Source organism: Canis aureus, chromosome 15 (assembly GCF_053574225.1).
Source record: "Canis aureus isolate CA01 chromosome 15, VMU_Caureus_v.1.0, whole genome shotgun sequence".
NCBI classification, from domain to species: Eukaryota; Metazoa; Chordata; class Mammalia; order Carnivora; family Canidae; genus Canis; species Canis aureus.
Window position 1 is genome coordinate 35,777,552 of NC_135625.1, and position 12,237 is coordinate 35,789,788.

The 12,237-nt window shown below is 45.9% G+C and overlaps 1 long non-coding RNA gene across 1 annotated transcript; it reads left to right on the forward strand.

Moving 5' to 3' along the window:
- Positions 1-425: 425 nt before the first annotated feature.
- Positions 426-11,425, forward strand: LOC144284515 (uncharacterized). The gene is made up of 3 exons (XR_013352944.1): positions 426-544; positions 638-677; positions 11,319-11,425. It is a non-coding gene; the product is annotated as an uncharacterized LOC144284515 (long non-coding RNA).
- The last annotated feature ends 812 nt before the right edge of the window (positions 11,426-12,237 follow it).

A 12,237-nucleotide genomic window follows, 5' to 3' on the forward strand; every position in this document is an offset into this window, starting at 1 on the left:
CTTAGTAAATCATTCTTGACATGAATTGAATTAAACATGACCTAACATTTCATCAGCAAGGGGAGGGGGGTGGCTTTTCCCAGAAAAGGAGATAGATTTTTTTTTTAAATCTATTTCCTTCACTCCTTTATTCACATCTCGCTCTCTAACCCATTGCCATCTGGATTCTGTCTTAATCAGACCAATATGGCCAAGCTGTGGCTCCCGAGGAAATACTAGAGTTGCTGTGATTTTTCTCTTGAGCAGCTGAAGTCTAGCTAGTGCTGCCACGGGAGCGTGTAGAGACCCTTCCCCGTCCCAGTGGCCTGCACAGCCAAGGCACCCCTGGACTGCCAGGACACACCTCTCCTCTCTCCTCCTGCCATAAAATTCCTGGCAGAGAGCAAGATGAAGCTCACTTCCCTCAAGTGTCAGAGGGGTAAGATGTTAACTTCTCTTATTCAAGGGGGAAATGGACTTGATTGACAGATGAGAGAGAGCTGCTACTCATTTACCCACCGAAAGATATTATATGGCTTTAAGCAGTGTTCAGGAGCACGAGAAGGTAATAAACTATGTGTGTAAGCTCAGTTCTCAGGGGAGGGAGAGCTGCTGCAAAACCCACACTCAAATTGTTTCTTTCGTGCTCCTTTTTTAGGCCCTCTGTGCATGCCATGCTTAATAAAGGCAATACAAAGGTAAGATTATAAAGGAGAATGAGGCCTATCAAGGAAGGAAGGCTTCCTCTGTGCTCTCCTGTCACCCTATTCTTCCCATTCCGCGGCCGTTGCGGCACATGGGGAAGGGGGACTGGCTGGCGGCAGGCAGGTATCAGAAGAGTGAATGACGGTCAGATGGATTATTAGATGAATTTGCAGTGTCCCCAGTGTTGTCATAGGTTTGTTTGTGTGCGTGTGTGTTTTTGATGGAAACCCACTCTCTATCTCGAGAGACTAATAGCTAGTTCTCAAAAATCAGAGCTGCTCCTGGCCCTTTGAGCGCTCTACAGCGTGGCAGCAAACTGGTCACGACTCTTGGGCTCTACATTGCACTAAGGTGACCAACTGGGTCACCTTACACAGGTGCTGTACAGTTTATTTGCCTCCTCCATCTCTTTGACTACACAGCTGGGTACATTGTAGGTGCCAAGTAAAGACTCATTTATAAGTTAATTAGTCTCCCCTGTGCCTTTGATGGCTCATTTTACTATTGTAAAATAGTATAATATCCTAAAAATAGCGTCCCTATTCCTTCTTCCAACTATACATGAAAATACTTCATCAGCACATTAGTCTCCAGAATGAGATGAAATCTGTGGAGCTTATTAACTCCTTGCGGTAGAATTGTTGTAAATAAGCGATAGAGAGTATTATCTTGCCTTCCCTGGAAACTTCCAGGTGTTAGGAAGTCCTGGGAAGAGCGCTGGCAGGACAGGCTAACCAGTAACTGTTGCATATTCAGCAATAGTAACGGTCGCATGCTGCACACAGTGCATCCGGGTCCCGAGCTAGGTGCTTATGTGTATTAATTCATTGAATCCTCACAGCATGAAGTGGGTCAGTACCATTATCCCCATCTTGTAGATGAGAAAACTGAGCTGCAGAGAGATGAAATGGCTGTTTTCTAAGATTTACAGCTATCAAGCAAGCAGAACCTGGATGTGAATCCCGACAGTAGAGCTGCAGGATTTTCTTTGTAAGCCACCAGGCTATAACGGCTCTTCAGCAGCAGTTAGTATATGATGATTCTTTTATAGGACTCTTAAGCAAGGTTTGCTGGGAAAGGAAATGCTAGAATTGCTTCTAGATAACTGTTACTTATTTAGAGTTTGCCACCTTTCGCTTCCACTGTTCAATTTTTTTTTAAGTTTTAAATTTAATAAGAATTCATAAATTACAGGGGCAATTATTCATCTTGACAGACAATATAAACAGCCATAGAAATTCCTTCCCATTCATTCATTCAGCTGAGTGATGAGGCCACTGTATTCACTGTGGGTGGGCTAAGGACAACAGAGATTACATGGAACGACAATTTCTCTCTGGAAGTTTTCCATTCCTCAGGGAAACAAGAATATGCCCACGAATCCTGATAGAATATTGGTTTTTGCAATATGTGGTGTGTGTACAAGGCGATGGCAGGGCCACTCTGCTTACTGGAGATTGAGCTTCTGATGGAGGGATAGGGATGTATCATGAACAAGGGGTGGCTTGGCTGCTACCTGCTGGGATCAGGGGATTTTGATTTGAGCAGGGAAGCGACAGTGCAACACTAGCCCCGTGTTAGTGAGGCGGTGCATATTGCTCTCGGGCTACGATAGAAGTTTTTTTTTTTTTTTAAATGCCTCTTTGCCTTTCTTTTTTTTTTTTTTTAATTTTTTTTATTTATTTATGATAGTCACACACACACACACAGAGAGGCAGAGACACAGGCAGAGGGAGAAGCAGGCTCCATGCACCAGGAGCCCGACGTGGGACTCGATCCCGGGTCTCCAGGATCTGCCCTGGGCCAAAGGCAGGCGCCAAACCGCTGCGCCACCCAGGGATCCCACGAGAGAAGTTTCTGGAGCTCGACTACTTGGGCTCAAATCCTGGTCCTACTACTTTTAGCTTTCACAATTTCTCATCCGTAAGGAGGAGGTAGAAAGAGGGAACGAGAGTTTCAGTGGGAAATGGATGGAGTAGTCTAAATAAGAGGAGGAGGATTTATTTACGAGTAATAGCGCAGTACCCCTGAGCCGTGGTGGTTACGGGGAGAGAAAGGGACATCATCATCCTCAGACCTCCGGGATTGAGGGGAGAGGACGCCCAGCAGGACCAGCAAGCTCAGCCTGGAGGAAGCCGCCTCCCGGGGAGCAGTGCCCGTCGGGTGGGGGGCACAGCTGGCCTCAAGGACTCCCCAGGCGGGAGCCGGCTCTGTGACCGCCTTCACCGCTTGGGCCACCTGCCTGCCACCCCCCCCCCATTGACCAAGCCCAACCCTGGTCTCCACCCTTGGGGCCCTGGGGGCTGGTGGGGCTCCTGCAGGTCCTGCCCCAGAGGAGAGCTGGTGGAGAAAGCCCCTGGGGATCCGGGGGGGCCGCGGAAGCTCTCCGGCCCAGAGGGGAAAGCACAGAAGGGCCTGGCGGTGCCCGGGCTTGCCAGTTCTTAAGAACTCCGGGTGGGGATTTAGATTGGCTTCCCGAGGCAGTGGGAGCCAGGCGGGGCTGGGAGCAGGGCCGTGACATCACGAGGGAGCAAACCAGCCCTGGGTCCGACGTAGTGTCAGGCGGAGGGAGAACGGGTGCAGGCGGGGAAGTGCTGGGTGGGATCCGGGCTTCCCCTCCTCACCCCCTTTCTGCGGTGGCCGGTGTTCCGGGGCTTTCTGGAGGCCCCGCTGCGGGGTCAGGAGCTTCTCTCCCATCCCCACAGGAGGCACCTCGCAGCAGGGCCTTTCCCAGATGGACCTTTCTGGGTTGACTCCCGCTCTCTCCTTCTTGCCTGGGGTTTTGGAGCCGCTCTACTAACTGCAGCCGGGTTGGCTACGGATTCGGAAAGCGCTGGGTCTGCAGCAGCCCCCGCCTGGGTCTTGGACCTGTCACCCAGCCAGGGCGCAGACCGCTCCGCGGGGACGGAAACTTAACGCGCCTCGTTACGGCTGATGCAGAGAGTCCCTCTGACAGACACATGGGGTAATGGCTTGGGATGAACACACGCCGACGGATAATTGGAAAAGAGACTTCTCATTGTTCTTCGGGCCCATGATTCATTTGCTGTAGAAGTGATCTCGTTGGCTGTCCTACACATTTCCTCTCTGAACCATGTTTTTCTTGGATTGACTTAAATATACAAGGAACAAAGCACTTTCTGAAAGAAGCAACCCAATGCCAACATGTTGGACCTGAGAAATCAAGATGTCTCTGTAGGCAAGGCTTGAAGGGGTGTTTCTCTATTCCCTGACAGTTGTACATGCACCTGCTCGGCCATAAAGCACTCAACTCTGTCTTTTCCATAATTTTTGTGTGGCAAAGAAGTGTGAGGCTGAGTGGTGCAGGAAAACCGTCAGCAGCCACCTTGGGGAACAGATGCACTTGTTCCTAGCCCTGCAGAGTGGGCTCTGGAGGAAGACTCCCACCCAGGGGATTGGCTCACAACTAGGTCAGCCTGGTCGATTTAGTTCTTTTTCCTTCCAGGTGCTTCGTTCCAAGCCTTAAACCCCAAACCTGGGCGGCACTGCTTCCTTCCTTAGAAAAGCAATTACACGGCAAGACATTACGTTTCTTTCGAGTAAGTCACCCATTTACGCTCCTCTTATCCAAATTGTAGGCCACTCAGAAGGCTGGCTGATTGCAAAGAGGCTCGAGTTGGGGGTGGGAGGAGCGAAGGGACCTCATTTTCTGATGAACACAGATGAAGTTGCAATTTGCCCTTCCCAATCAACAGCATCGGGAGACATCGGCAAAGGTCACCCCACTAACCGTATTTTACAAGAGAAATCCGAGATCCTTTCACAGAATGGTCAAGGGCAGTCTTTGCCCTCTCCTTCAGTGCTCCTCAGTTATCGGATGATCTCAGATGAATTTGGATCGGGCTTCAGTTTTGCTTTTAGATGCACATAAAATAATTGCTTTTGAAACAATACCCTCGTGATTAAAAGACCACTGCAGCTAAAAATATTTAAATCAGGAAGCATCCCAAGTAAAAGACTTGGCAAAACACATCAGATATGACAAAAATTTTGCTGGCAGAGTGCAAAATAAGTATCAAAAGACTAAGCTATACATAAGGCACCGTGAAGTGCTAGAGTGCTGCTCGGTACCATTTGGCCCAAGATGTTTATATATCTCCGTGTAATTGTAGCTAATCATATAAATTCTTTGTCTCCGTTTGAAATCTGTTCAGGTTGACACCTCCACTTTCCTGTTGATTATTTTTCTCCTGTCTTCTGATCTCCTTCTGCCTCTTACTTTTTGAAGGATAAACTATTGGCAGAGCATGAGCTCGCAAAGCAGACATTTGACTCTATTTTTTTCTTTTCCCCGTTCTTCTATGTTTATCTCCAGCAATTCTTGATCTTAAGCTCCAGATCCACCTCAGATTCTCTCAGTAACTCCCCATTTTAACTTTCACTTGCCATAATCATCTCCTCCCTCCCCCCTCCTTTCTTTCTTATTCCTTCCCTAGGTTTTCTCCATTTTACAGGGCAGTTATAAGTACGCTCTCATGTATCGTGGCTGGGTTGTTCTACGTGGTGGGCTACGTGGGTCACAGCTAGAGTTCATGATATTATTTTCCCCATTTGGAAGACAAAGCTTACCCTGAGACCAGTGTTCTTTCTCTTTTTGTCACTGCTCTCTCAGACCAGCTGACCAGATTCAAGGTGGCCAAAAGAAGAGGTGAACTATGGTCATGGTTGTGATCGTCTCGCTACTCACAATGGGGAAGCTGTACACGTGGATTGTAAAGTATGTGCATAGATGGAGGTGATCCAAGAGAGAGTTGGGAGTTTCTACCTGTTGAGGTCTGAATGCTTGTGTCCCTCTCACTTTCACAGGTTGGAATTGCAACCCCCAAGGTGATGGCATAGGAAGTGGGGCCTGTGGGAGGTGTTAGGTCACCAGGGCAGACCCCTTATGACTGGGATTCATGCCCTTATAAGAAGAGGCCCCAGAGAGCTAGCTTGTCTTTTTTGCCCAGTGATGGTTGTCAGTGCAAAAGGCTGCCCTCCCCAGACCTGCAATCTGCACGTGTCTTGATCTTGAGCTCTTCAGACTTCAGACTGTGAGAAATAAATTTCTGTTGTTTATAAACCACCCAGTTGATGGTGTTTTTGTGGTAGAAGCTCACACAGACTAAAACATAGGGAGAGACTGTCCTTTTTCCAGTGGATAGTCTTTCCTGCTTTGTCGAATATTAGTTGACCATAGAGTTAATGGAAAATTGGACAGCCACATGCAGAAGAATGATACTAGACCATTCTTTTACACCAGACACAAAGATAAACTCAAAATGGATGAAAGATCTAAATGTGAGACAAGAATCCATCAAAATCCTAGAGGAGAACACAGGCAACACCCTTTTTGAACTTGGCCACAGCAACTTCTTGCAAGATACATCTATGAAGGCAAGGGAAACAAAAGCAAAAATGAACTATTGAGACTTCATCAGGATAAAAAGCTTCTGCACAGCAAAAGAAACAGTCAACAAAACTAAAAGACAACCTACAGAATGGGAGAAGATATTTGCAAATGACCTATCAGATAAAGGGCTAGTATCCAAGATCTATAAAGAACCTATTAAACTCAACACCCAAGAAACAATCCAATCACGAAATGGGCAAAAGACATGAACAGAAATTTCACCAAAGAAGACATAGACATGGCCAACAAGCACATGAGGAAATGCTCCGCATCACTTGCCATCAGGGAAATACACATTAAAACCGCAATGAGATACCACCTCACACCAGTGAGAATGGGGAAAATTAACAAGATGGGAAACAACAAATGTTGGAGAGGATGTGGAGAAGGGGCAACCCTCTTAAACTGCTGGTGGGAATGTGAATCAGTACAGCCACTCTGGAAAGTGCGGAAGTTCCTCAAAGAGTTAAAAATAGAACTGCCCCATGACCCAGCAATTACACTGCTGGGGATTTACCCCAAAGATACAGATGCAGTGAAACGGCAGGACACCTGCACCCCAATGTATATAGCAGCAATGTCTGCAATAGCCAAACTGTGGAAGGAGCCTCGGTGTTCGTTGAAAGATGAATGGATAAAGAAGCTGTGGTCTATGTATACAATGGAATATTCCTCAGCCATTAGAAATGACAAATACCCACCATTTGCTTCGATGTGGATGGAACTGGAGGGTATTATGCTGAGTGACGTAAGTCGATCAGAGAAGGACAATAATCATATGGCTTCACTCATACGGGGAATATAAAAAATAATGAAAAGGATTATAAGGGAAGGAGGGCAACTGAGTGGGAAAAATTAGAGAGGGAGACAAACCATGAGAGACTCCTCACTCTGGGAAATGAACAAAGAGTTGTGGAAGGGGAGGTGGGTAGGGAGATGGGGCAACTGGTTGATGGGCACTGAGGGGGATACTTGATGGGATGAGCACTGGGTGTTATACTATATGTTGGCAAATCAAACTTTAATAAAAACAAATGAAAAAAACATATAAGGAGTAGTGTTTTGGGGATAGGAAAAGGAGGAATGGGATGACACTGGGGTAGAACAGAGAGTTTGTCTCACTATCTCTTCCCAACAGCACAGATGTTCCCAGAAGCAGTCAGAGTCTGGGATACCGTGGCACAGGGCAGAGTTCTCCTGACCCTCAGTGCTCATGACCCATTACTTCCTTGGAGCTTCAATGTAGTCCCCCCCTCCCCGCTTCCTTTTTTTATTTGTTTATTTGACAGAGAAGGAGAGAGAGAGAGAGCAAATATGCAGAGTGGCAGGCAGAGAGAGAGGGAGAAACAGGCTCCCCATTGAGCTGGGAGCCCTACACGGGGCTCCATCCCAGGTCCCTGGGATCATGACCTGAGCCGAAGGCAAACGCTTAGCCGACTGATCACCCAGGTGCCCCTTTCAATGTAGTTCTTAACTGAGTGTGATCCCAAGGTTGACAGCTAGGGAATTTTACATACCTAGATTCCAGAAAGCCCACTGGGATCTAGGAATAGAATTGTTTTAGAAGATTTTCCTTTAGTAACATTTCAATTTATTCAACACCTTCCCCCATTAACATCCTAGTGTTAAAACAATAGGATCATTTTCCGTCTAGAACTTCTTAAGGTTCCTGCTTCCTCGGATTTCGAGTGGCACTTTTTTGGACTACTGAGCCCACAGTGTTTTTCCCATTTCAAAGTCCCCCATATGATCCCTGATCTCCATGAGGATGAGTGCTGCTTCTTCTTCTCTTTGGAGGTCTAGCACTTAGCAGGAGACATGCCACAGAGCTGGAGCTCAAAAAACACTTTTCAGCATTTACCGTGTATTGATGGGGCAACTAATTTTTTTTTTCACTTAAATTTGTTTTGCTTTCCAACCAGACTGTAGTTACCCCAGGGCATTTTTACCACATCACCCCACAAAACATGCTATTCTTTGCACAAGGTAGGTGCTCGTTATAGACTTGTTTTGATGATGATTAAACTCCACAGTGCTTTATTGAATCCCTTCTCTGTGCCAGAGAGTGTGGTAGGTACATAGAATGAAAACATGGAAAAAAGAAAGAACCCTGCCCTGTAGGAAGTCAAAATATAGCCTGATAGTAATAACGTATTCCTGGAGTCTGGCAGAGAGACACATCTTGTTCAAATAGCTGTTGTTTTAATCATCATCGTGTAGACTCAATTTCAGAAGTACCTGGTCATTGTCATCTGATCACCTGACATGTTCAATGCAAGGCTGGGATTCAGGTTAGTGCCGGCGTATTTTAAAAGCCCACGAAGCTCGTGCATTGCTTCCCACTTTGTAACTTATTCAATGTAGATTCAGAGCAACTGTCAACCCTGGCTCTGTGCTGGGCGCCGGGCAGAGAGAGCATGTGTATTGGCTACATTACTAGGTTTCAAGGACCCACAACTGGGACTCATACCAACACCACTGACTCCTCCTGGGAGGCAGATTCCGCTAAGTGCAAGAACAGAGATAAAAACCAAGTGTTATTGTAATGATTAATTTTGACTGCAGTGATGCTGGCAGACTTCACAAACGAATTGACATTTGAGTTGGCCCCTGATACCAGATTTTGACAAGCAGACATTGGAGGAAAAGACCAACTCAGACAAATGAAAACAGGATAAACAAAGACTCAGAGGAGTGGAAGTTTTTGCCCTAACTATACAGTGGAGGCATTAATAGTTGGGTGTGGTCTGAACACAGAATTTTAAGGGCTGTGAATGACCCAAGGCAGGGGTTGCACTGTTCTTCTCTGGGTCAAATCAGGTCTTTGGCTTAGCACAGGTTTTAAATTTCTTTTTGAGCTGCCGCCAATATTTAAAAATGGGGAGATTTCACAAACATGTTGAGATTGCAGGCTTTTCTTGAAAACAACCTAGCAAGAGTGTGCCTGCCTCTCCTCCAGGCAACAGCTGGCTAGGATTGAATCATGGCTTCTCTTTGCAGACAGGCAAGCAGAGTCCTTGGGCTTGCCATTGTCCCCACTAACTGGGCCCAATCAGATGGCACAGGCAGGTATTTGAGTCGTCCCCTTCGACCCAGAAGCTTCACTGACAGCTGCGTGCTGGGCGAGCTGGTGTCTGTTTCAGGGAGCTTTATACAGCGGTTGACTTAAACACACATCTGGATGGCTCTTGGGAATCGGGGGACGTTTCACAGCAGGAAGAGTGTCAGGAAGGCGTCCCAGATGCTGCTGTGAGGAATCTGGTTCATCTAATTAGATCCTCGGCTGGTACACCTGGTAGATTTTTAGAGGCAGGGGATAATGACCCTCACAGTTTAAAAGATCTCTTTCCATGGCAACCCACAATGCTTTTGTCAATTTGAGAGCTTGTTAGCGTCTCCGGTTTATCTTGCCCTGATAAGTGAGTTTTCTTTTCTTCGGGAATGTAGACTGGCAGTATGCCAACAAGAATTGAAATCCATTTTCTGAACAAAGGAGGAAACTTATATATGTTTTTTTTCTTCCTCTTTCATTTCTTTTGTTCAGCTGTTATGCCAGTCAGATGTTCAGACTTCTTGGACCTCTGCGAGCTAACTTTTCATTTCCCTTTTTCTCGGGGAGGGGTGCACTTTGATTGCACCGGTGCCCATGTACCAATGTTGGACTTGGGACACGAAGCCATTCCAAGCCCCCAGATGCAAACACACGGTCACATACACACAAAATGCGGGTGTTTACGTTCTCCAAACCCACAAGACCCTGTGAGCTCTTGCTCATACACAGACACACTCTGTGCCTGATGCCTATTAAGAGTGAGAGGTTCCTAACTGACATAACCTTCTTTTCAGAAGAATAAAATAGAAGGTTACTGAGTCGACGAGCTAATCTGTCTAATTAGATGCCTCTGAGCGAAATGCATAAAATTTGCATGAATTATCTTAACATGCAAAGAATAGGACACAGGAAGGAAAAACTCAAGGAAATTTGCATTTTGGTTGGGGGGGGGAGGGGGAGGCTCCACGGCTATAATCCAGAAGGTCCTTTCTGCTTTTATGTTTTGGAACTACACTCAAGAGGAGCTGCCGTGGGCTGCCCGACGTCGGCAAAGACAGTCCTTGTAGCCTTGGCTTTGCAAGCAGTTACTCCAAGTCTTGCTGCGGGTTGTGGGTGAAGCAGCCATCAAGCCCGGTCCTGCTGTGATGTGGAAGCTTCCTTTAGGCCCTGCTGGGGCCCCGGGGATGATGTTTTTCTGTCCTGGCCTCTCGTGGGCTGGGAGGACAATTGCTTCTTGGTCCCTAGGTGGCACTGTGGTATCTATTGTAGCAGATGCTGCACTTTGGTTAGCTGCATCCCTGCTATTTAAGATGGAGGAGAAAGAAGAAAAGAAAAGAAAAAAAAATCCAACTCCCCCCTGCCTGCCCCCACACCTCCTAACATCACAACCTGCTCTACGTAGGCACACCTCCTCCGTCCTGCCCAAGGACACCGTATGTTATTTATTCTCAAATGATTTATTTAAAATCAGTGTTTCCCTTATTTGCTTTGCTATGTAGGGACATAGCAAGCTCAGAGATCATTGGAGAGCTTAGCTGCCCGGGAGAGGACCTGCCTTTCCCTACTTTGCCACCCCTGCTCCAGTCCTCCCAGTCTTCCCTTCCATGACGTTTACACTGTGCCAGGGCCCAGTGGCTCCTTGGCCTCTAGGGAGGCACTGGTTAGGAGTGGAGCCGGGGCTGAAAGGAGCAGCTTGGCAGTGGTGGGACCGGGAGGATGGCAAACTGGCTGAAATGCAAAAAGGATGGGAGGGAAGCCAGTTGCTGCTTCTCCCATTCCTTTCTTTCTGGCAGTCTAGAAAACCTGTTTCCTCCTGGACTGATGGGCTTGGGCCAAGTGTGAGAATTACATTCTGACATCTAGTTAGAGGTGGTGAGGTTCAGGTGGAAGGAAGAAGAGCTCACACATTAGGATTGCCTCAGTTTCCCCAGCTGAGGAAACAGGGCATCCTACTGATTCAATAGGCAAAGACTGGAGGGCAGTATTAAGGGTATTTATAAAATAATAATAATAGTTTCTGGAGATAAGATCTAATTCTTAAAACATCATAGCATGTAATGAACAAGAGGAGGAGACGCAGGGGAAAATAGGTACCTTGTGGGTAAGCATGAAAAAGTTTGTAGGGACTTTTTTTCCCTTGGTGCTGATAATCTCATTTCCTCCTCACAGCATTGTTTTTCTTAATTCACCGAAGATGATGCTGGGTTCATTCTGTGATTTTGCTCAAGGTCACAAATTTAGGATGGTTGTTTAACTCCAAGGTCTTCCGTCACTAGGTATGGTTTTCTTTATTATTTTCCTGAACAAATTCCTCCATTGGGAAGCAATAATATTCAAGTCTAACTGATCAACATTTGCCTTACTTGCTACCCCAGAATCAAATCAAAGTGCTATGCTTAGGGGCAAACTAATAAAAGCAGCCCTCCTCTTTGTTTGTTTTAAAATGACAGTTCTGACTTTACCTTGACTTGAGAAGCAATAACCTTAGAGCCTTTTCTCTGTTCACTTTCAGTTTTGTTTGGGAGTTGTTTTTTCGTTTATCATTTGATCTGTTTGTGCCTTAATGGTACCCTCTGTAAAATAGGTTGAACAAACTTTGTCCAGGCATTGAACATCTAGGGAAAATAGATTAATGTTGCATGAGAGAGACTTGGGGGTCTTTGAATTGAAAGATTCAAGACAAGCATTAGTTTTTATCATTGTTTTAATAGCAATTTATTAAGCTCAAACCTTAGGGAATCATGTAAGAATATATGATTTCCTCTGCCTGATTATGTCTTTGAGTTTTGTAAAAGTTTATAATGGATGAAATAGTACTTAACAGCTTCATAAACCAAACTGTTACACACATTTAAATGGTCTTCACTCTTATTATCTTAACTAATGAATTTTGCCAGGCATCTCTGTTATAGCTGTATGATTTATAAAGATTATATTTACTTTTTCTCCTTATAAGAACCTAATGAGACCAAATTGGTTGCATGTAATCAGACACTGGCCTTTTTCATCTCTTCGGGTTTTATTTACGAAAGCTTATTAGAGCAAACGTACTGAGTAATATGCAGCAATAGCTAGGTTTTGCCTAATG